Raw genomic sequence first — 26,438 nt, forward strand, 5'->3', positions numbered from 1 at the left:
ATGGCCAATATCAGTAAGAATCATCCCGGAAAGACACCCGTCAGTCTGCTGCAGGAGTATGGAATGCGGATAGGCAAGACCCCCGTGTACAACCTGCTGAAGGCCGAGCGACAGGCCCACCCTCCCAACTTCACCTTCCACGTCTCCATCGGAGAGATCAGCTGCACCGTCCAAGGGCCCAGCAAGAAGGCAGCCAAGCACAAGGCAGCCGAGGCTGCTCTGAAGACGCTCAAGGGAGGCCTGGGGGGTCAGGGCTTCATCAAGGTTGAAGTCCCTGCTGATGAAGACAGCCCGCGCCCGGAGGTGAAGAAGACGTCAGGCACCTCTCAGCAGTCTGAGTGTAACCCTGTAGGAGCTCTGCAGGGGTTGGTGGGGCAGAAAGGTTGGCATCTGCCAGAATACGCTGTCACCCAGGAATCTGGTCCAGTACACTGCAAAGAGTTCACCATGACCTGCAGAGTTGAGACATTTGTAGAAGTAGGAAGTGGAAGGTCCAAGAAGCTAGCCAAGAGAAACGCAGCAGCCAAGATGCTATCATGTCTCCAGGATATCCCAGTAGACCTGATGCCTGTAAACCACTATGTTCCATTACAAGATTGGACAATGATGAAGAGATTTAGGGCATTTTGGGGGGTTGGTAAATAAATAAATGACAAAGCCCTTCTTCCAACACTGTGGGGCAGTAGATGTAAAGTTCAGCCAGGAACACTCGTCATACGTCATAGATTTAACCATTTATTGCGACAGGTCGCTGATAGCTCCGCTGCTTATAGAAGATGCTCCCTGGATTAGCCAAGCAGCATGCTAAGCTAATCAGGGAGCACAATGGAGAATCCCCCATGGGGAAACAAGAGTGAGCCCAAAGCAAGACATTGAATACATGTTTAACGGTTAACCATTGAGCCAAGCAAGAGTCTGAACGAGGTGGAGGCTGGGGTGGTGGAGGCAAAGCTTTGGCAGCAGCAGCAGCGATGTGTGTGGCAGCATTGGTGAAATAGAGATCAGTGTAGGACAGAATCAAGGACCGCCTTGTTGTGAGAATGGATGTGATTGGTGAATGGTTAAACGCTGATCCAATCAGCAGGCTGTCATCTGATTACAGCTGGGGCGTAGCCTATGACTTCCGTGAACTGCATGAACTAAGGTGATGCTTCACTTATGGCCCATTTCCACCTCTGGGGCCGGTTGCACCAAGTGGTCTTAACTATGCCTGGTTGTAACTCCTACGTCGGTCTTAGTTAAGACCAGTCTTTAGAGTGGATTTATGCCTGTTGCACCAACACGGCTTACGTCTGGTCTTAAGTACGCCGGTCGTAGCAATGCGCGTCCATGTGAATTGCCAGGGAATGCACCCTGATTGGATGATGTTGCAAAAATGTGCCTCGCGACCTGCTTGGAGCGTCACTGTGCCACTACGCTCTATCAGCCACTACTGTATGTGCATCACTACACCCTCCCTCCTCCCACCCTCCCTCGCTCCGGGGGAAAAATGGCGGCGATTGAGCCAGACAGACAGTCTGAATGAAATTGAATGTAACGTTCCCAATTCTATGTATTAAATTCTAAAAAATTAACGGCAACATTTGGGAAGGCTAAGCCACACAACTAGTTCGTTATAATCTAACATCATGCTTTGATGGCGACGTTACGACGGTGACGGTGACGATGACGGTAAGGACTCAAAAAGGTCTCCGTGGAGACATGGAGATCTCTGTTACAGGCAGGCGCTACGCCTCCTCCTGACCAGGCGTAAGAGTTACGCCTGGGCGTAGTGAATAGAAGGCTTAAGCCGTCTTTGTGCAACCGGCATAGCTGTTAGGTCGTAAAGTTACGACCAACTTAGCTTAAGACCAGTGTAAGACCAGTTGGTGCAACTGGCCCCTGGTATCAACGCGGCCCCGCCCAGCTCGTCTCGCCTTTTTGTCTCATTCCACCGATCAAAAACATGGACAGCCCGGGTTGAGTCGGGGCTGAGTCGTGCTGCTTTTGGTCCCTGCTTTGTTGAGGTTCCAGCGCTGTGGACCCGGGTTCATACGGTGACGCAGAATCGTGTTTACTCTACTGACTGTCAATGCATATCAGTTTAGTGGGGCTTACCTTCTCTTCTGTTATGTTATTTCCATCAGACTTTTGTGTTGCTGCCTTCGCCTCTGGTGAAATAAAATCGATCTCCTTACTCAACTTTAACATGGCGGTGGTTTTCAATTGTTTTGAGAGAGAAAAAGTCCGCTGCTCAGGAAGCTCCTGTAGTTGTGTGCAGCGCCGGCTGCGCTAGGCCGCAGGCGGGGCTTTGGTGAAGCCGCGGTCTTGCCTAGTGAGAGGCCGCCGGGGTACAGGCTTCACTCTGTAGCGCAACCCCCGTCCCTCGCGCAGCGCATGCATGTGAGTTTGACTAACAACAAAGTGATATCCATTCTCCTGGCCGAATGTCACATTTGCCCATGTACACTGTAGGTCATTTAGAGGCACCAGTATTTCATAAACAGTTTAAAAGTTCTGTGTATGGATTTAATTTTAACGTTATATGTTATAGCCTACTTCGGTTATGGGCGGAGGGCAGATATGCGGTCGCTATGACGACCAGGTGTGGGCGGGGGCAGAACGAGCAGCGGTGGAAACAAAACATCCATCGGGTCGAAACAAATAGAGCCGAGTGGTGACGGGCTGTGCAGGGCTGTAAAATGTGGTGGAAATGAGCCATTAGTGACCGCAATATCATGTATCAGGCTCTGGCAATAATGCTTTATTTGTGATGACAGTTTTGTTTAGTCTAGCACAACTAACTCTATCTAGCACATATGCGTTGTCCAATGTACTCCAGACACTGGATTTTTTAATGCATTCTGTGACTATTTCTCCCGCCCCTATCTCCTGCACTATAAGTTTCTATAATATTCCTATACATTATGTATTTATACTCTGCCTATGGTACTCACTACTCAGTTTATAGTGACATCCTCCCACTTAATGGTAGTTAATGGTAGTTCTGTTAAACACGGAGAGATTTGGAGACGTGTGCGCTGCTCGCCTGTGTGCTGTGTCGCAAAATAGTAACGCATGGAAACTATCAAAAATAAATGTATTGCAGACAGTAGAAAGGGACTGAATGTGCAATACATGTCCTGGATATTCCAAATCCTCTTGGAATTTATACATTTGTGCGATTGATTTGTGTGATGAAGTGGGGAACGGACAACTTTATAGAGTGTTACTAATAAACTCTGAATGTGTTCAAATCAAACAGCCGCTGTTTATAGGAGTTTATAGGAGGACCTATTAGCACGGGGAAAATGTGCTGTACATGCACTAAAACAGACGGACGGACGGACGCATGCATGCACGCACGCACACACACACACACACACACACACACACACACACTTGCTTTCAGAGCACCTGACAATAGTCCGACCCGCACCAATAGCTCAAAGGCTCCACCTGGCATCACCTCACTAGTGATGGGAATTACGGCTCTTTGAAGGGAGCCAGATCTTATGGCTCCGTTCCTTTCTGAGAGCCGTTCAAAATAGCGGCTCCTCGTTCCTTTTTTTTTTAATGGTGCGCGCACTACTGTTTCTCTGAGAAATCACTAATATAATGATATGGTATGATTTGGATCAGATTTGATTAGACCCACCACTATTTCATTTTGCATCAGTGGACTGCAGCAGCATTAAATTACTCATACAGTATTTCCAGACCTAATGTCAATAAACTGCATTGTAAACATTACACAAGGTGACACCATATCATCTGCTTATTTAGTCAGTGAATTTACTTACTAAGCTGAAAGTTGGCTGTCCTTGATGCAATTCATGCAACACTTCGCTACCCAGAAAGTCGGCAGATGCACTCCGGTTTTGATATTAAGCTGAGTCCGCCCACCCAGGCCAGCTACAGCATGCTAACGAGTGCACCCGACCTATCCTCCCCGCCCCATGCTCCCTGCTCAGCGGACTAGCAGAGGGAGGGAGGGAGGTCTAACCTGTGTGTGTGCTGGGGAGCGGCAGGCAGTGAAATTTGGGCACAACATTAAAACGAACGGCTCTCAAGTAGGACTCGGTTCCCTTCGTTTCATAGCAAAGAGCCGTTCAATAGATTCGGGTCGTTCGCGAACGTCACAACACTACACCTCACACCCGGACACTCCTGTGGGTCTGATGTATTCCAGTAGCTCGCAGCGTGCCTGGCCTGCTCGTGTAGCAGCAGAGCAGTAATTAGACATGTCCTCAGGCGAGCCCACAGCTAAATGGCACCTGGCAATTTGAGCAACTCATGAAACTCGTCGAGCTTCATGAAAGCTTCTTCTGCCTGCTGAGCCTTCCTGGGGGGGTCTCATCATGCAGGGGGGGACCTGCTTCTTCTGCCTGCCTTCCTGGGGGGGGGGTCTCATCATGCAGGGGGGGACCTGCTTTAGGGCTGCACGATATTGGAAAAAACTGACATTGCGATATTCCCCACCCCTGCGATATATATTGCGATATGAAAAAATAGAGATTTTCACCAGATTACCAAAATAGCTCTATTTTAAAGAAAATAATACTTCTAGATTGATTTGGGTGATTTTGTAGAGGAGTCCATCTGATATTGGAGGGGAAATTATGTATTTCAATGTTTCTCAACCACTGGGCTGTGGCCTACTGGTAGGCCTCAGAGCACCATCTATCAGGGTTCATACACATTTTGACCAATGGATTTCCATGACTTACATATGAAAAAGTGAGTGAGTTATGACATTCTACTTTAAAAATGTCACTAGCCTACATTTCACTTAGTGTACTGCAGCTTTTAAAGCCAGGGAAAGACAACATGTATGCCGTATCATCACCATATTTTACCATATCCAACATCTAAGACCATATAGTCTCATATCACAATATTGATATACAATTGATATATTGCCCACCCCTAATATTGAGTGCCAGAATCTACCGTTTCAATAAATCAACAATGAAACACCCCTGCCACTTTACACACTTGGTCTGACCCCCCGGAAACCCCCTCCAGAAACTACCAAGTGGTACACTCCGCATCTCTGGAGTTCCGGTTTTGGAGCGCACCGCAGTACAGACAGAGATGACGATTCACATGTAGCAGCACTGGTGACAAACAATTCATTCGTGAAAAGTAATAAATATACATTTAATTGCCAAGATATGTCTCTTGTCTTTTTATTTTCACTGAAATGTTTTGTGTAAATGAGTCGCTATGTATGATTAACTCAACCCAGGTCCTTACACATCAAGAGCGAATATACGGCACGAAATTGCGATGCGAGTTTTGACCCACCTGTCAATCACAGCCACAGATGTGCACACGTCGGAAGCGAACTACTGAAAAATCGACCGTGGTTCGAAAAAATAAACACCGCAATAACGCTCGGCGAAACTTCGCCGTTGGTATGCACGGTTGCATTGACTGATATAGGTTCGGAAAATATTATTGACGTGCGAATTAATCGCACGAAAAAAACGCTCCCGATGTGTACCTGGCATCATCAGAGCCTGAGGGGGAGAGAGCTGCGGTGATACACGGACAACTTCTCAGTAATAATCACTTTAGCCTTCTTGTCATTATATTATGTTGCTGTCTTGCTTGTTGGTGTTTCAAGAGTAAATATCTCCACTCCACAGACATGTTTGAGTTACAGCAACCAGCCTGCTAGTGCGCTGCAACCTGTGGACACATCCGCCTACGCAATCACATCGTTTACATCCGACGGGCTACTGTCAGCAACGCAACATAAGCAAAAATAATTCAATTTAGCTCTCTGTCCATTTTGTTGTGTTGAAGCTAAGCACTAAATGAGTGAGTACAGTAGTAGGGCATCTCTCACCTTTGAGAGAGACTGCATTTCACTCAGTAGGCTACCCCTAAAGTGAGAGTTTATCAAGCAAAATGACGAGTTAATTTACTTTTAACATCGCACGCCCTGCGATGTGACTATTGCGCATGCGCACATCGCGATGACGATGTGTAAACGATATATCGTGCAGCCCTAACCTGCTTCTTCTGCCTGCCTTCCTGGGGGGGGGTCTCATCACGCAGGGGGGGACCTGCTTCTTCTGCCTGCCTTCCTGGGGGGGGGGTCTCATCATGCAGGGGGGGACCTGCTTCTTCTGCCTGCCTTCCTGGGGGGGGGGTCTCATCACGCAGGGGGGGACCTGCTTCTTCTGCCTGCCTTCCTGGGGGGGGGGTCTCATCATGCAGGGGGGGACCTGCTTCTTCTGCCTGCCTTCCTGGGGGGGGGGGGTCTCATCATGCAGGGGGGGACCTGCTTCTTCTGCCTGCCTTCCTGGGGGGGGGGGTCTCATCACGCAGGGGGGGACCTGCTTCTTCTGCCTGCCTTCCTGGGGGGGGGGGTCTCATCACGCAGGGGGGGACCTGCTTCTTCTGCCTGCCTTCCTGGGGGGGGGGGTCTCATCACGCAGGGGGGGACCTGCTTCTTCTGCCTGCCTTCCTGGGGGGGGGGGGGGTCTCATCACGCAGGGGGGGACCTGCTTCTTCTGCCTGCCTTCCTGGGGGGGGGGGGTCTCATCACGCAGGGGGGGACCTGCTTCTTCTGCCTGCCTTCCTGGGGGGGGGGTCTCATCATGCAGGGGGGGACCTGCTTCTTCTGCCTGCCTTCCTGGGGGGGGGGGTCTCATCACGCAGGGGGGGACCTGCTTCTTCTGCCTGCCTTCCTGGGGGGGGGGGGGGTCTCATCACGCAGGGGGGGACCTGCTTCTTCTGCCTGCCTTCCTGGGGGGGGGGGGGTCTCATCACGCAGGGGGGGACCTGCTTCTTCTGCCTGCCTTCCTGGGGGGGGGGGGGGTCTCATCACGCAGGGGGGGACCTGCTTCTTCTGCCTGCCTTCCTGGGGGGGGGGGGGGTCTCATCACACAGGGGGGGACCTGCTTCTTCTGCCTGCCTTCCTGAGGGGGGGGGGGGGTCTCATCACGCAGGGGGGGACCTGCTTCTTCTGCCTGCCTTCCTGGGGGGGGGGGGGTCTCATCACACAGGGGGGGACCTGCTTCCCAGAGAGGCCACATCACTTAATGATGGTTTTTAAAGTGCCCAAGGTCACTTTCACACCTACATTGATTGGTGCGAACTTTACAAACTGTTTTCCATCAGTTTGACAGGTGTGAGCGCAGCTCGGGGGGTGTGGACCAAAAAGTAAGTGTGTGTGTGTGTGTGTGTGTGTGTGTGTGTGTGTGTGTGTGTGTGTGTGTGTGTGTGTGTGTGACTGCGTGTGTGTGTGTGTGTGTGTGTGTGTGTACTTGGTCCGACTAGTCTCAGATTTTATTTGCGACTAGTCTATAAGCAAGAAAACTCGCAATTTAATATACATATTAAATTAAAAGTTTAAAATGCAAATGTTTTGTGTATTTAGGAGCTATTTTAGCCCAAACATTCAGTACAAGCTGTTAATTTAAATTATATTGGTGTAACAACAACTGACTGAATAAAGGTGAACAAATTAAAGAGAAATACATTTCTGATACGTTTGCCAATGCAATGCATGGCATTTATTATGAATAATGTTGTAGGACGGAATTCCAGCGTGTCTTGCATGATTGTCTAAGCTATTTTTATGAAGGTGCTATATAATTTATGTTTACGTTCTAGACGGCCAATGCACTGTAGGCTCTTATGTTGAAGACAGGAAACGGAAGTGTGTGTGTTGTTGTTGTGGGGGCGCTTGACGCTAGGTTATGCTGGAAGCGGAAGAATAATAAAGCTGGCGTCTCATGCTGAGATTGTTCAAGATTGGAGTTGCCCCGTTTATTGGTTTTTAATATCAAAGTATAGGCGCAGCCTAACGCTCGGCTACAATTGTTGTATGAGTTTGTGTGGGGGACTCTTGTCTCCTGGATCACGCAGTTGCTGCTGCTTTTTGTTCAGCGCCACCGTAGCCACGGTGCTGTGGTGGAAATGGCTCAAACGTGTGCAAGCACCAATCTATCAGTCGGCCCATCGCGTTCACCTTCAACCCGTCATTTATTGCTAATTGCAGAGTATGGGCAAAACACGGTACCGACTCCCAGTCCAGCAGGGTCTCATTCGCCAGCACCATGTTACTTGCATTATCATGCACACAGGCGACGACTTTGTTATCCAGTCCCCACTCACACATCACACCGCGCAGGTGGGCAGCCAAGTTTTCAGCGGTGTGTCTTTCCTCCAGGGCGCACGTCTGAAGCACACAGCTGCGGAGATGTCCTTCGTCCAGATAATGACATGTTATAGTCATGTATGACTCGGTGGTTATGGACGTCCACCCGTCTGAAGTTATGGCCACATATTCTGCCCACTCAAACGCTCGTTGCATCTTCTCTGTCATTTTGCCATGGCTGATCTCGAGTCGAGACGTAATTGTTTTGCGAGTGCGGGGAGGAGGAGCAATTCTGTCCCTGGCTGCTCAGCCTGTTTACAAAGAAGCTGAGGCGGAGGCGTGAAGAACAAGATGCTTGATGCAGCGTTTAACCGACTAGTAATACTAAACGGTTAATAAATGAGTAGGCGGTTAAACGGTTAAACGATTACGTTTGCTCAGTCTGCGTCAGCGATGGACTGAGCAGGAACAGAGAAACGGAAGCTCTGCCAATCTGCCTCAACATGTCCAATGTATTTGATCATATCTAAAAGACATCCTGGGAAGAAAGAAGGAATCATCATTCATCAATTCTCACTGTGCTTAGTGACGCATTTTCATTGTTGCCAGGCAGGCCCTAAAGAATAACCTGTTTCCAATACATGCTTTATGCTCAACCCCGTCCCCCAACCACACGAGTGTTTCCAACATCCTTTTGAAAACGACTGTTCATTTATGCAATTTATGCTTAATACGAGCAGTGTTGGGCAGTAATATATTACTAAAGTAATATATTATGTATTACTTCCCCCCCAGTAACGAGTAGTGTAACAGGTTACAATTTCCAAAAGAGTAATATTACAGTTACTAATCCGAGGCCATTTACACCTGGCGTTGTTAACATGCGTTTTCTGCCATCAGATTGCAATCAGATTTTATTTGATCACTTCAGCCTGATTCCATTTACACCTGGCGTTAACATGCATTTTCTGCAACCTGATTGCAATCTGATGGCAGAAATGGTTGTCCTCTCAATCCGCATAAAGTTGCTGTATCCAGATTGAGAGGACACATTGCATTTACACTTGTGTTCAATGTGTTCACAATGCATCCCTGACCACCTCCGGAGGTGGTTTGGCCATCAGATTGCAATCCTTCTTCAATGCGTTTTGGGGGTTGTTTACACCTGGCATTTCAAGTGATAAAACACAATCTGATTGCAATCTGATCACAGAAAACGCATGTTAGCGCCAGGTGTAAATGGCCTCCAAGTAACTTCAAGTTACTGCATTACTTTCTAAAGCGCTGACTCAGGTTAATGTTGCAGGGCTATTTGTGACACAAACTTGTTATGCAAACATGTACATTGCGTATTGAGAATGTGTTGCAACTTGGTACTTGTTGGCCTCTTTTTCATCTTACCACAACATTTTTATTTGAGTCTACCTGTTTGCCCTGTTGCAGATTTTACAATTGCAGTCTGCACTATCCTTATATAAAAGGGAGCAAGTGGGCAATTCTGTTTACATTTTTGTCTCACTGATGTGATGTCATCAGTGACATCATTATTGACCATATCATCTGATGACATCACTGATGATGTCATAGGCACTGATGATGTTATAGGCATAGGCTTGAGTTAAAAACAGAAGCTCTTTAAAATATTGTGTCTTGTCAACGCTTTGAGCCAGGTGTGCTCTTCATCAAGCAGGTCACTTTTATGGATTCATTCATAAGCTCATTAAGCTGTAGAAAGAAAAGGTAGTTTGAAGCCTTAGCTGTCCATACCGGCAAAGCGATGAGGCCTATATTCACACATACATGAAAAGTCTGAATTTCAATGAGAACCACATACACGAGGTGTACTGCACGTAGGTGGCAACAGTGAGTACAAGATGGCGGCTCATGCTTTTAACTGCAAAAAAGTGGATTTTATACAACCCCACTTTCGAGAAAAGACCAGCAAAGAGACGGTGCTATAGGCAGAGAAAAAAATGGCTATGGGAGAATCAACACAGTCTAAATAATAATATCTTTCACTAAAGTGAGAGATAGGCTATCGAACGAAATCAATCAGTTGAGAGTCATGAAAAGGTCTAGTGTTAACCTACCCTCTAGGTCTGACTCAGGCTTTAACACAAGTACTCTCTCTTATTTATTGATGCTGGACAGCCTATTTCAACTCAGCAGATAATCAGTACACATCATGAAGTGTGCACATCTACTCATGCACACTCGTCCAGGTGTCCATGCTATTAAAGCCTAGCTGTAGCGGAACTGATGCAGGGCAATCTGCACTTAAAGGTTGCTGTTTGGTTTTATAAAGTCTACTGTATACTGGAAGCACAGATGAATACATTTAAGCCCAGTAGACTCATATTTATTGTTACACCTCAGTGAAAATGTATTCTGATAGACTTCCTTCCCATCCCTCCTTTTGGGTCTGATGGCTGTTTCTCTATTATACATGTTGAGTTTGGATTACCTGCATTTAACACGTTGAGTGCCAAGGACGAGATATCTCGTCTTACATAATCCAACCGTTGAGTGCCAAAGACGAGATATCTCGTCTTACATAAACATTTTTTTTTTTTGACGGTGGGACATCAATCAACCCCTTTTACGTCTTCTATACCACTATTGGAGGAAGAGAATGTGTATAATCTATTTTACCGACCACTAAGTGGCGACAGTTCTCTCCAGACAGAGAGAAAGCCACAGCCACGGGTCCGCTGGAGAAAGCCATTCTAATTTTCAAGGAAATAGCTGGGCGAAAACTCTTTCGATTTCACACACACACACACACACACACACACACACACGCGCGCGCGCGCCGCGCGCACACACACACTCGAGTACCTTTGCGCATAAATAAGACCAGAATCGCAAAAGCTTCTTCAAAGCTCTCAGCCGACACCTCAAGAAACGAACGAGCCCGTTCAGTAAGCCAGACTGCCCGAGAGCCGCCAGCAGCAGCAGCAGCAGCAGAGCGGAGTAGGCTGCCTCAAGATTGGAAGAAGGGGATCGCGAAGGAATTTCTCTCCCGTGTCTAACCCCCCCCCCTCGCCTCTCCTCTCCTCTTCCCCGCTCCTGCGATTCCCTTCTCTTTTTTTGGGATCAAACTCGCCTGTGACAAAACACTGCAAAGCCACACCTACGGAGGGAGGAGTTTGGAGACACACACACACACACACACACACACACACACACACACACACACACACAAAACAGTATACAGACTTGCCCAAGGGCACCCATAATCACAGGCACGTGAGGTGGTTCTAAAAATCCATTTATCTCAAAACTGTCTGAAAATCTCTGAAACCATGCTGTACTCAACGGCTAATATCTACATAACTACTAACTCTACAAACGAACTCTTTTAGACAGACACATTCTATTAGTTCTTTTTAGATGATTGGTGTTCACGAAGTCTTAACAGAAAAGAATCCTCGGCTCTTGTAAAATGAGCCAGAATCCTCAAAAAAAAACCTGGCACAACTTACCTACAGCATTGAAAAAACGGCTGGCACTCAATGTGTTAACAGGCCATGATGGAGAGGCTTCTTCCTCTCCTGTTTCCATTAGTGTGCATTTGTTGCCAAGGCAACCGTATCCATGCAGCGGCCCCGGCCTCAGTGAGAACTTCATTCATGGACTCTGCCAGCATGGCGTCGTGCATCTCATTCACTGCCAGAGGAATTTCACACGTTATTGATGGAATTTTCATTTTTTTTTTTTTTTTTTTTTCAAGATTTATTTTATTTTTCGTACAGTTGCTCATTCGTTGACAATATTACAGATCCATAAACATCTCTGCTTGAGCACACGCACATTGCGTAAAATAAAACAAGACAAAACAAACAAAATAAACAAATAAATCCCAACCCCATCCCTCCCCCCACCCATCTCCCTTGTATGGATCTCTACATACATACATACATACATACATACATACATACATACGTACATACAAACATTTTCTAGCATTCACTAAAATTAGGTTTGGTCCAGGTAGAGATGCTAATTAGCTATGGTCACCTGTTCTTAGAGACGGTAGCATATCGATAAAGGGCCCCCAAATTTTCTGGAAGGTTGCAGGTTTCTTTCTTACATTATACAATATCTTCTCTGGAGTACAGTAAGACACGAGCTCGTTAATCCAGTGTCTCTGTGATGGAGATACTTGTGATTTCCAGTTGATCAGTATGCATTTTTTAACTGCAGTACTAGCAAGTAGGATAAAGTATTTCTTGTACTGGTTCACTTCAGCAGAGCTCATGTCCCGCAATATCCATAATTTTGGGTCCTGTCCAATTTGAGAGCCTACTATCTCTGAAGGAATTTTCATTTTTTATTTGATTTATAAAGAAGTCGACTGAGCTCGGCACTTTTGTCCAGCAACATCCTGCTTCACATTCACGCTCACAGCTGAGTGTAGAAGTGAGTGCAGGTGATTGTGTGTGCGCCGGCCCACACCTTTTTGGGGGCCTAAACTGCATTAGATTTGTCCCCCTCCCCCCCCCCCCCCCCCAACCCCCCTTCCCCACCGCCTCGGCGCCGCCAATACTATTGACTATTGTCAATAGGCTACTTGATCCAGGGTCCAAAATTAACTTTTTCATCCACCAGCCAAATCCTATCCTATTATAGAATGAAGGGAACTCTGTGTCTGTGCCACATTTATCGCAGCAGCCAGTTGGCCAAGCAATCACATGCGTATTGAGTAGGGGTGTCACGATGCACTCAGTTCACGATACGATACGATACACGATATTGGGTTCACGATAACGATACGATACGATATTTTAACAATATTTCTTTGCGATCGATTTGTAAGTTGAGGAGGCATCCTCCACGCTAATTTGAGTAATTTCACCATTTTCATCCTCCGTGTCTGTAACGTCCCTCGTCTGTTCAAACAAAGCAATGAAGAGGAGAGTGAGCATGCAATCAGATGCAGATCAGTGCCACCACGTTCAGCTTCTTTTTCTCGCGATATGAGATTTCATCTCAACGATACATATCGTCACGTTTTGATATCGCGATATATCGTGGGACGATATATTGTGACATCCCTAGTATTGAGTATTGATCACAAAGGTGATCAGAAAGGGTCTGCCACGGTTCTCTCTCTGCTCTGCCCGCGGGCCAGTGAGAGCGCCCTTTATTCAAGTCAAGTCAAGTCAAGTCAAGTCAAGTCAAGTTTATTTGTATAGCACATTTCATACACAGAGGCAATTCAAAGTGCTTCACATAAAATGGTTGACAGGAAAAGAAAAGAAAAGAAGAGAGTAAAATGGACATTTAAAAGCATCACAAAAAAAAGAGTATAAAAAGTGCATTAAGCAACTTCATTAAGCAAATAAAATGGTTGACAGGAAAATAAAAGATTTAAAAGCATCACAACAAAACTTTAAAAAAAGAGTATAAAAAGTGCAATAAGCAACAGGCGCAGCAGTTGCAGAAAGAGCTCAAACTTATAGAGGACTCATTGGGTTTGCATAGTAGCTGTCAGCAGTTAAAAGCGATGGTAAACATAAAAGTCTTTAGTCTATTTTTAAAAGTAAGTAAGGTTGGGGCAGATCTGAGGTCTTCAGGCAATTTGTTCCAGCTAGCAGAAGCATAGTGGGTAAATGCAGCCTTCCCGTGATTTGATTTGATCCTAGGGACAGTTAATAAACTGGACCCTGTTGACCTAAGAGTTCTAGACGGTTCGTAGCGTGGGAGCAATTCAGCTATGTATTTTGGGCCTAGGCCGTTAAGTGATTTATAGACTAATAACAGTATTTTAAAATCTATTCTCTGACACACTGGCAACCAGTGTAAGGACTTAAGAACTGGAGTGATATGATCAGCTTTCTTAGTCTTCGTTAGAACTCTCTGAAGGAAGACTAAAAGCCAGAGGCACCGTACAGGAGGAATCTTCAGTTAACCTTTGACCCCTTCCCCTTTCACCTGAAAACTTCTAATTTTTCCTATTTTATTGTGAATCTTGAATCCACGTCCCCGGGTTTGCCAGTGTGTGTAAGTCGTCTATCTGTCTGTATCTGTTTATCTCCCCAACGGGTTGGTCAATAAATCTGTGCTGCACATTGGTCTTGAGCATTGGCTTATGCCTGGTTCAGACTACACGAATTCAGCCCGATTTTAGACCGATTTGGTCGTACGCGACAGATTTTCAGCGTCGGGCCCGAATATGACCGTCGGGGACGACGATCGGCCGTCTTCACCTCTTGTAGTGTGACATAATCAAAGACCAGCATCGGGACCAGTCGGGACGTCTAGGACGCCTCACGACGCCCTGACGAAAAGACTGGCATGTCAGTCTTTTGGACATGGTTTCGCCTAGTGTGACACCCCGGAAGACAGGTATCAGGTCCTGAGGAGACCGCTCCCCGCTCGATACAGATTTCACCCGCTCGCACTCACCGCTCCGCTCCGCTCAAAAGAATAAAAGAGATAAAAAGGCCAGGGTGTTTTAATTTGCGTTTAAACGCCTGGCCAATGGGCATTGCTCACTACAAATAACATGAGCTCAGCAGAGTCGGCTGCACGTTCGTTTCTCCTCCTTCTCGTCTCGCAGCAGCTGGCAAGAAAATAGTGGGCGTGCACATGAAGTAAGTTGGAGGCTGGAGCGGACATCACAGTGCATCACAGCAGAGCCTGTCACTCATCCAAATAACGTTAATTCTGCAAGGGATATATATAGCACCTGGATTACATACATGTTTCACATATGGTTGTGTTTGGATTTCAATGTTTTATTTTGCCCAATATTGAAATGTTTTACAATTGCATGTTGTGCTAACATAAACATTATTTCTATCTACCACTTTAGCCTATTTAGGCTGATTTGGTTGCTATTTCTTGTCAATGTAGTGGCCTCAATGCATGCTGGGAGATTTCGTTCACAGGTCCGCCACCCCGACGACCTGTGAACTCGCTGACGACAGCAGACGACGTGATGACGGTGGCATACGATGCTCTGTCGGTGTTAAGCGAGAATACACTTGTAGTGTGGCCAGTCTCCCGACCAAGACATGTCACGAATTTATGGCAGTATGATGGCCTCGTCTGACATGGTGACATCGTGAACGACAAAAAATATCGTGTAGTCTGATCCTGGCATTAGACAGATAATTTCATTTTCCCAAATTTAAGCACACATCCCAAATTTCCCAAGTTTAAGCACACATTCCCCAGAGGTCTGCATGTACAGTATGTGGTGCACGCATCCATGGCTATGACTAGTGGTTAGTGAATGTTGAATGTTCAGTCACTTAATAGATTACCATAGTTTTAGTTTTAGTTTTTTTTTTTTTGCTGGTGAGTCCGTCAGTTTTGCTGGATCCGCAACGCAGCCGTATCTGGTGTACATTGCCTGTAACCTAACGTTAGTCTGACTGTGCATGCGTTATGGATGCAGGGGTACAGTATACGTTTGAAGGTATACCGCTGTTTGAAAAAGTCACAGTATCAAAACACTAAGATTTGCCGTCATACCTTCCCCACGGTATCAGCTGTTTCCCCAAAACAAAGTGCCCAGGTCGCTTGTAGAGTGCAGCTTACGCGGGCGGCCCCTCGCATGCCTACTTAGACTAGAGCACAGTAGAGAGGAGCTCTCCCTGAATGTATTCACAACCATGTGTGTGTGATAATGGCTGAAGCAGGAGAACGCAAGGACCCCCCCTGAACTTTCCCCCATCTATAAAGACGATGTCGGCTGTATGGCAATATTTCGGCTATTGTAAATACACAAATGGTCCGCGATACCGTGAAACCGTGGTATTTTTGTCCAAGGTTATCATACCGTCAAAAACTCATACCGCTGCATCCCTACTAGTACCATTGACATAATATAATAGATCTGGAGGCGCTTAATTCAGTTTGCCCGGGTGGGTCGACCCTTCATTTGAATGTAAATTGCACAGGGATTCACCAGAAGTTCCTAATGTTTGTAGGCTCTTGCCTGTGAAAGGCCTGCAGAGTCACATGCCAACCCGTTCTCACTCCGAGCACATAGCATATTGACGCTTTGTCCCGTCCCTTGTGCGTCGCTTGTTACTAACATGGTACCCTTGAGCGACACATGAAACGACTTGGGCTTTCCGACTAAACTCAATGCAAACCCATGGAAGTCATCTTTGACGCTTATGGCAACTGCTCCCCTATTAGCCTAACTGCTCCCCCATTAGTCAACTGCTCCGGAGCTAACCTCTCCCAGACCCTAACCCTAAACCTAACCTCTCCCACCCCCCATGCCTAAACCTAACCTCCCCCAGACCCTAACCCTAACCCTAACCTCTCCCACCCCCCATGCCTAAACCTAACCTCCCCCAGACCCTAACCCTAAACCTAACTTCTCCCACCCCCCACGCCTAAACCTAACCTCCCTCCAGACCTTAATGGGGGAGCAGTTGACTAATGGGGGAGCAGTTAGGCTAATGGGGGAGCAGTTGCCATAAGCGTCAAAGATGACTTCCATGGGTTTGCATTGAGTTTAGTCGGAAAGCCCAAGTCGTTTCATGTGTCGCTCAAGGGTACCATGTTAGTAACAAGTGACGCACAAGGGACGGGACAAAGCGTCAATATGCTACGTGCTCGGAGTGAGAATGTGTTGCACATGCACGCTCCTGCAGAGTCACATGCACGCTCCTAAAGTGCTGATCAGTAGCGGCTCCCCTGGGACACCAATTAACACAGTGCTTTGGAGCACTCAGCACTTTGTCCCGTAAAGTTGAGCGACTATAGAGCAGCTATTAAGGGCTGTGTTACTAATGCTTTCATAACGAGCAGGAAGAAGCTGCAGTTGTGCAGAATAGGCCTTCTACTGTATATTCATGGTGTAGACTTCTCTGCTCTCTTAGTGTTCACTGTATATAGCAGAGCTCTGCTTCGCACTTCATCATACTCTACATCCAGAAGAAATTCATGCTAATTCCATGTAGCTAATTAATGCCTTCCAATAGTCTGTGAGTTCAGACATACAACAGTCTATTAGGACTGATGGTTTTTGCACTTATAAGGCATTTTAAATCGCAAACTCTCTCTCTCTCTATATATATATATATACTGTATATATATATATATATACTGTATATATATATATATATATATATACAGTATATATATATACAGACACATATATATTGTTATTTATTTTTTAATTCTAGCCTATTTACCACTGTCCACTTCTAATTTACATTTCATTCAATCATTTTGCAATACATGTAATTATATTTTTTCACATAGCCTATAGACGGTTTTCACCAGAGTGCAACCCCACAGCACTTCCTTTTTCTCAGCATTCGGCAAACTGCAGAAATATTCACTCGACATAGTTACTTTTATTTTCGCTGCTCAGCTGTATAGACGGTTTTCACAGAATGGTCAGTCCTGCACTTGAATGTTTTTTTTTCTTTTATGTCCATAGCAAAGACTGAGACAGGAAGTGAGCGGGGGTTCAATTTAGAATGTTTTTGTTGTCAAGTTAAAACCGTCTATATAACCTTTTTGCATTGTTGCTGTTTTTAAACTACAAACTTTACATTGTTAAACCCATCTTGAAATTAACTGCTGTCCCGGCTAACAAAGACTAGAAACTCATCGCTCACCGTACGTGCACGTGTCCGAAATTAAGCACCGCAGGCTGTCTGGTTCCCGGCCACGCACTCCCCAAGTTTGAAGTCGATCGGATGAACGGTTCTCGAGATAAACTGCTTTTTGTGTTGCCAGTGGGTGGCACTATAGTCTCGCTCGCCAGACTTTCCCTGTTCGCGGTGTATCCGTGCAGGAGAGTCTGGCTGCTGCTACTCTCACTAGCTGGCGGGAAAAAGGCTCTGTTACCTTTACAACCATCCACCTAAAGTAGCCTACCAAGCAGGCCTGCTTTATTGCACAACCCAAATCTTCATCAAAACTTGCCGTTTTCAGCGTGTAGCAACGAGCTAGCATTGTTGTTGTTTCACTGCGGCGGAGGCATTTGAGGCAGATTCGACACGCAGGGAGCGGAAAGGAAAACCATAAATGGTCGCAGCAGGGAGTGGAAAGGGACTGTCTTCTGCTTGCCGAATGAAATAGTCGGCCAATGGCAGAGCGTATACCAGCAGCCTGCTCCGGCCAATGGCAGAGCTTATACCAGCAGCCTGCTCCGGCCAATGGCAGAGCTTATATCAGCAGCCTGCTCCCAGGCAGTCAGACTAGTGGAAATGGATCGATCTCTCTCTCTCTGATTGATTGATTTTGTGTTTTTCTCTCAGCTGATCTGGGATGTTCTTCCATGCGTCCAGTCAGAGCTCGACACATCTCAGCAGGAGACATGATCATGAAGGATGCATCAGAGGAGAGCTTCTGTTGCGTTGCATCATGGGAGGTTTGGGGACTTTTCCTCCCTCCCTCCCTGGCAGAATCATTAAATAGGAATTACAGTTAACTACTGTGATTAATTACCAAGATTAAATCCTACACAAGCAAGGACACAGACGGCAACTCGGAGAGGTCAAACAGATTTTAATTTTTTAATAGGAGTGCATGTCATTTACATGAATCATCTTAATGGAATAACAGAATCAGTTTTGCGCTGTACCCCTCAGGTGTTATTATCCCACACCGCAGGGAGAACTAGAATTAGAGATACAGTATATAACATCAGCCAAGGGCAGACACACCCCCCTTGTTTGTGTGTGTGTGTGTGTGTGTGTGTGTGTTGTGTGTGTGTGTGTGTGTGTGTGTGTGTGTGTGTGTGCGCGTGCGCGTGTGTGTGTGTGTACTGTACACAGCCTAATTTTATGCTAACATGGCTTAATTAGGCAGGTTAAGATTGAAGCAGTGCACCACTGCTGCTGTTGTCATCACTTCCAATATGGCTGCTGGCCTGAGTGGCTACATTAACATGCATGGAGACATTAGTTCTTAATCCTTGTTTACTCCCATAATTAAACAGATTACTGTGGAAACATCATGGAAAGCTCCTCTTGCTTCACTTTTGCTTTTCACGGTTCAAACTCAGATGCCACTTGCACACAGCATTATGGAGTCGACAAAAAAGAGAGAGTAGTACTTACTATCACTATATGGCTGCAACTAATGATTATTTTCATAATCGATTAATCTGTTGATAATTTTCTCGATTCATCGATTAAGTTGTTTGGTCTACAAAATGTCAGAAAATGGTAGCAAATAACGATCCGTGTTTCCCAAAGCCCAAGATGACGCCCTCAAATGTCTTGTTTTGTCCTCAACTCAAAGATAATATCAGTTTACTGTCATACAGGAGTAAAAAAAAACAGAACATTTTGAAGAATTTTGTCCTTTTCTCTTAAAATTGTACTCATAACGATTAATCGATTATCAAAATAGTTGTCGATTAATTTTCTGTCGATCGACTAATCGATTAATCGTTGCAGCTCTAACTATCACTAGCAATTGGGACATTGAAATTCAATACATTGCGATACAATACGTATCGCGGGGCAGTGAAACGAATTGTGATATTAGCTCCATTTTATTCTGCTGTGCTGTAGTAATCATAAATGAGATGCTTAACTCATTGAGTGCCAAGGACGAGTATGTTCGTCAATTGGTTTAGTAACGTAGAGTGCCAAGGACGAGTATGTTCGTCAATTGCGTTTTTTGACGGTGGGACGTGGATCAAAGCCTAATATATCTCCTGTAAAGTTTTGGGGCATGTTGAATGTGTATAACCTATTTTACCGACCCATTAGGTGGCGACAGTGCTCTCCAGATTACAGAAAGGTCCGGAAAACAGCAGGAAAAACCCCCGTGATCAAAGAGAAACCGCTCATGCTGCAGCCAGAGCCATATAGATGGCTCTGACTGCAGCTGATGTTGGCTGCGAACAGCAGTCAATCCGCGCACACAACTGAGCCCCTCTGCCTCTGTCTGTCTGTCTGCATAGTTTCTTCACACGATTAGCCGCCAGAAAGGCAGCACCCGACGCCGAAGGGCCAAACCTTTCCCTGCAGTCCGGTTTGGCATTTCCGTGTCGCGCTGGGAGCCGGCGCAAAAAAACGGAGCGCTCCGAAAATAGACTGGGTGCGTGTTAGGCTGTGTGTTAGTGTGGGGAGGAGTTTGCAGCTGAGGGGGGGAGAGGGGGGTGGGGCACGCAGGCACCACACAACTACACCACGTCACTACATCAGAAAATATTATCTTCAGACTCAGTGAATGTGCTTGAAATGCTGCATTTCACAAAAGGCGGAATAACTCAGCTTCTAATTTGAAAAGTGTCTTTTTGCTCAAAACAGCCTATCTTCTCCGGCTCATAACTAAAGAACGGAAAATGGGATCAATAAACTTTTTTTTGCAGATGATAGAAGAGAGTCTCATCGTTCTTTGTGCGTGTTCGGTGTTTACATAAATTAGGTAATGCTACAGTTGCTCACATTCAAGTAGCTGCACACAGTCACAATTGTGGTTGTATAGTAGTTGTATGTATTGTAGTTGTATTGAATTGTGAACCCAATATTGTGTAGCATATTGTGAGATGAGCATTATTGTCCCATCCCTAATAAATACTATTACTGTAGACCTCATAAGTCAGCTTGCCCAAATATGGACTTGTTTGTAGTCAAATAACTGCTTTGACTTGAAAACAGAACAAGCGGTGCCATCAGAGAGACACATATTTGTAGGTAAAAGCATCCAAGTTTGAAGAGCCTGCATTAAGTGCAGACTGTGGCCGGGACAATTAGGTGAAAACCTCATTCATTTTCCTCCTAGAGAAATTGCTTTGAAGGTGGAACGCCACTTTTGGGCAAGGCTGACTTCATGTTGATTCGACTTACGAGGTCTGCTGGGATCATCGCTTCTTTTATCCCACTCAAACAGGAAAGCTGTTGGCTGCTGCTTTTCATACTTTTCTGCTGGCAGACCGTTCTGTCTGGATATGAATATTCTGGTTTATTCACGGGCAACAGGGAGAGTCATTTTGTAAAGGTATCAAAGGTTCATGTGCACAGCTTAACCCGAATAAGACCTCAACCAGAGGATGGCAAATAGGTTAAAACAGGTTGCATTCACAGCAGGAGAATTAATATTTTAGCAGGCCTCTCAGCGTGGTGTGAAGATCTTAAAGCTTCTTCTCTGTGTAAGGCAGAAGCAGCACAGCAGGACGTGCGGCCATCCTCAAACATCCAGCGAGAAGAGAGTCAAGCTAAATATAGCTAAATATGCATCAGCCTGAGCCGAGCGAGCGGCGTTCTTCTCAGCTCGTCTCCTGCTGCTCCGGGAACCAAACGGATGGAGATGTAACGGCCTGGCTCCTTCCTATCTGTAGGTCTCCTCGGACTCTTGTATCCTTTCCTGTCAGAACTGAGGCCTGTTTGTCCTTGTGGAGATCAAGTGTGCAATCCAAGTGGCCTAGGATGACAACAGTGGCGGGCCGAGGAGCCTCAGAAGAAGATAAAGCACATGGCCCCACTGTCATCGTGTCAGCGTGTCTTTTGGCTGCTGCGCTGAGATACTGTGGAAATCGGCAGCATTGCACAGTAGCATTCAATAGCAGTATTGACATGCAAACAAATTGACATACTTGCAAACAATGTTAAGTGTGCAGCAGAGACAACGATGAAATACAACAGCATCAATATTTAGGATGGAGAAATATAGCAAGATGATTTTTTATTTTCAGGTATACTTTAAAAGCATGAATTTGCCATTTGCACTAAATCTCGCTAATATGTTCTCCAAAAGCAATGATTGGCCACAGCTGAAGAAATGTGCGATTTAAGTGAGTTTTCCTTATCTCAGTTGTGCGTCAAACAGCAGCATTACTGTAGTCTCCCATTGTCGTCGTGTAGATAACTGCTAATTACTAATAATCACAAGTGAATGATCACGATCACATGCATGTGTGCGCGCACACACACACACACACACACACACACAAAATGCACGGCGAGAAAGACAAAAAGGGGGCAGTAAACATAAGAGAAAGCATAAAGATTGAAAAATATCGGTTGTATTGTGTTACAGTCCGATCTTTCCTTCATACAACAGCTTGTTCTTGGCGTGACAAAGTGTAATATTACAAAGTGTGTTTATACACGATGGCAAACAGCACAGCAGGCAACCCCTTATTTCAGTGGTTCTCAATGGGGTCCCGGCACCACCACCACCAGGGGGCACCACCACCAGGGGTCATTGAGGAGGATTCATGGGGTCCCCAGCAAATTAAAAGTCACCATTATTTCATTTACAAGAAGTTACAACAGTTAGAGAAGGTAGAAAAATTACTATTTTGATCATAGTTTCTCTGTTCTCTCTACCTACAACACAGATAGTCATGGAGTTCTGGACAAATACATATCTATAGCAATAAGATATTCTCAGATTTGGGTCCAAGATACACAATGTCATCAAGTAGGGGTCCATGGCCCTAATGTGGATTCAACTAGGGTCCTTGACATGAAAAAGGTTGAGAACCTCTGTCTTATTCTGGTGCTCCTTCAAGGTCCCCACTGTGTTTGCTATAGTGAAGTCCTGCAAAGACAGAAAAGCTTCTATCCTCTTTGTCCTCGTCCCCGATATCGGTGATGATGATGAGTTCAGGGGTCTGCGATGTGTCCTCTCCATCTTAGTTTTGTCCTTTCCATTCTTTCTGCACCACTCCTTCATATCTATCAATGAAACACAGGACAGAACATGGCTATTATTACTCCAGTTGTAAACCCTCTAAATGCGCGTGCACACGGACACACACACACAGTACGCACACACACACACACACACACACAGTACACACACACACACACACAGTACACACACAGTACACACACACACACACACACACACACAGGGGCGGACTGGGATCATAATTCAGGCCGGGCATTAGATACCAAGCAGGCCAGGCCGATACGGGCCGACGCGCGTGCCGGCGTCCGAAGGGCCGTTTGGGTCGTTTAAAGCCAGATTTGGGCTGTTTGAAGCCCGATTTGGGCCGTTTGAAGCCCAATTTGGGCCGTTTGAAGCCCAATTTGGGCCAAGTCCAATTTTACAATGAGATGCACCCACTTTAAACCTGAATAAGTAATAAAACCACTAGTAAACCAGTAGGCGGCGCCTGGCCTGCTGTTCAGTGAGTGGCATGGCCTGGCCTGCAATTTTTTTTTTTTTTTTTTTTTTTTTTTTTGCAGGCCAGGCCAGGCCAGGCCAGGCCAGGCCACCGGGCATTTGCCCGACGTGCCCGATTATGCAGTCCGCCACTGCACACACACACACACACACACACACACAGTACACACACGCACATACACGCACAGAGTTCCATTTCGAAGTACTCATTATAGCATGATGAAAGAGCATAGTTAACAGGATCGCTAGGATTAGATCAGACAGGATCAGATTAGAACAGGATCAGATTGTCGGTAAATCACTGAATTGTAACAACCAGAGGTACAAGAAGCAAAGCTTTCTTGCATCCTTTTCATCACACTTGTCCCTCAGGTGACATTTTTATACAAAACACAGTTTCTGCTCATATATGATACATAATTGCTTCCGAGGCATCAGGCCTTTTCAAGATGGACTTTTTACTGAGTTGTACAAAAAATTATTTCGAAATATGCTAATTTTTGCTCACCCCAATCACACCTTTACATGGGTTATCTGTTAATTACTGGCCACGACAGGTTGGTATTGTTTTCACCGTGTGTGTGTGTGTGTGTGTGTGTGTGTGTGTGTGTGTGTGTGTGTGTGTGTGTGTGTGTGTGTGTGTGTGTGTGTGTGTGTGTGTGTGTGTGTGTGTGTGTGTGTGTGTGTGTGTGTGTGTGTGTGTGTGTCATCATGGCAAAAGGTGGTCCTGATCTGGAGACACCTCTTGTAGCAGCACAGAAGGTGTTTTGGGTACGTTGCCAGGTGTTAATGATGATTTCACAGTTCACTTTGAAGGCAGAGCGTTTCTGCATCACAGCCTGAGCCGGAGGTCACTGGGTAGGTTCCAAGCACTATAAACAAGGGATTCCTATCGGCTGTTAACAGCCAGGGACTTCAGTCTAGATTAAAAAGACAAGGTTCCTATTGAGGCTATTTGTTGTATAGTCTATATTGACTCTATTTGCTGGACATCTGGTTGCCTCAGTGCACTGATCAAATAAATGCATATAAATGCTCAGCCAATCAGGCTTAGCATTCACCTTTTTTCCAGTGCCTGAAGATGACTACACTGCACCGGACTGTTAGATAGACCCTTTTCACGGGGGCCATTTTGTGTCGAAAAGGCAGAATAAACACAGGTGCAAGCAAAACACTAATGAGGGTTTCCAAATTCCAATCATGGAAGTTGGAATTGGAAACCCTCATTAGTGTTTTGCTTGCACCTGTGTTTATTCTGCCTTTTCGACACAAAATGGCCCCCGTGAGAAGGGTCTATTGATCCCCACCAGCAATGCTTGGAGCATGCGTCTGCCTTGGTGGTAATGAGGGAGGGGGCAAGCGCTGCCTTTTCACTTTCCCCACCCAGATTTATCCTGCCGGTCCCGGGGATTGAACCGACGACCTTCCGGTCACAAGCTCGCTTCTCTAACCGTTGGGCCCTCCACTACCCGGCCCTTTGATCTACAAGACACTTCCAACTCTTCACATCAACTACCCGGTCCTTTGTATCGACTGTCGATCGTGTTGTAGATCATCTACCAGACACCTCTGCTCTTCTGCAGGGGGAGACTGGCTCTCCTCAGCCTGCCTGACATCAGTCCTTCACTCAAGTGGCATGCGCACGCTGTTGAGAGCAGGCGGCATAGAGCGGAGGCCATACTGCCCCAATTAGTCTGTTACTGTGCCTTTCAAATTCAGCCCCCCCATAGGCTGACTTATGCTCCAAGTCATGCATGAAGTTTGGACACACCTGATTGAATGTACTGTTTCTCATGATCTAAATGGTTGCTTCAAAAAATTACAGTGTCTCGTAATTTTTCATGATTTCATAGCGTGGTGATTACACGAGTCACAACATGTACATATGAGCATTTTGGTGCTGTTGGAAATGTGTATTTCTGGTGACTGAATGGGGGTAGGCTGCTCTACCAATCAACCAGGCGCGGCTCCAGTATTGGGCCTGGCGGGCCTAGGCCCACCCACTTTTTCCCCAGGCCCAATCAGATTTTTTTTTTTTTTTTTTTTAAATATATATATATGTTTTTTTAATGAATTCATTTTTAAAACGAACATTTGAATACAAAATAAACACACAAAAACGTTTCCTGACTCTTTCTAACAATAAAAGAAAAATAAAACTGTTATATTAGACTTCAAGTACTGACGGGAGTTAAATTTGGCGCTTCAGTTGTTGTTGTAATGTACAGTGTAGCTAAAAAAGGTCAAAAAAAGCCCTCAAATCATTAATTTAAATGAGATATTCCTCTAAATATCGCTAAAAATGTAAAAAAAAAGACCTCAACATTTTTTTTCGGGTGCCGCCCATCTTGGCGGCACCCTTCGGGTGCCGCCAAGATGGGCCCAGCCTACATTTGTTGAGCCCACCCAAAACTGAAATCCTGGAGCCGCCCCTGGAATCAACTACCATTCATTGTGCTAAGCTAACTAGCAGGAGGGGCCAATCCCGACGCTTGACTGCTGCGTAGGCGGGCACAGCGCGTGGTCTGCCCAAAACCGCGGTGGGTTCCGTAATAACGCGGGAACGACGGGACTTCTGAGCCCTGCCTCAAGTGGCCATTCGAGGAATTACAGCTTTCAGGGTTACCTCCTGGTCCTCGTGGGAAAACCTCGTACCGCGTGCCCACTGGTTTTGACAGATGGATGGATGCTTCGACTGGGCTGTGCACTCCAGTTTCATGGTGTTCCACCTCCATTCAACAGGGTGACAGAGTTGTCAATGACACAAGACAGCAGAGAACAGAGAATTCAGGAAAGAGGCAATGACAGAGGTCTTTATTTCGGATATTTCATTCTGCCCAAGAAAAGTGGAGATATGACACTGCATCTCTCAGCCCTCTCAAATCCATTGATTCCACACGCTTACACTAAAGAGGCATTTGGAATGTATTCAGCTGGGGAATCCAGGTCAGACAGAGCGGAGTATGGGCCGCACATCTGTTGAAAGCAGCAGAGAACGTGTGTCTTTGGGCTAACAGTGAAACGTAACACTCTCAAGGCTCTCCACATTTCAGGCCTGGAGAACGTGCCAACCTCATGTCAAGAACGTGCCAACCTCATGTCAAGGTGTGGGCCCCTGTTAGACGAGTGGAAAAAGCACCCTGACGTCGTGAGTCAGATGTGGACTCAGCAGAGTGGAGGTGGATCTGCTGTGGTTCTCACTACAGCCCGACCGATACTGGATTTTTGAGGCCAATGCCGATACCGATATTAGGGAGTAAAAAAA

The 26,438-nt window shown here is 46.0% G+C and overlaps 1 protein-coding gene and 1 pseudogene across 2 annotated transcripts in view; one reads left to right on the forward strand and one right to left on the reverse strand.

Moving 5' to 3' along the window:
* On the forward strand, positions 1-26,295 carry LOC310775574 (RISC-loading complex subunit tarbp2 pseudogene; annotated as a pseudogene). The gene is made up of 2 exons: positions 1-570; positions 26,227-26,295. The product of its transcript is annotated as an RISC-loading complex subunit tarbp2 pseudogene (transcript).
* uts2r (urotensin 2 receptor) overlaps positions 22,607-26,438 on the reverse strand; it is a gene marked incomplete at its 5' end in the record, with an annotated part of 52,096 nt that continues 48,264 nt past the window's right edge. The window contains one exon of the mRNA XM_083635247.1: positions 22,607-22,719. The remainder of the gene's footprint in view (positions 22,720-26,438) is intronic.

Source organism: Poromitra crassiceps (assembly GCF_964638095.1).
Source record: "Poromitra crassiceps genome assembly, chromosome: 4".
NCBI classification, from domain to species: Eukaryota; Metazoa; Chordata; class Actinopteri; order Beryciformes; family Melamphaidae; genus Poromitra; species Poromitra crassiceps.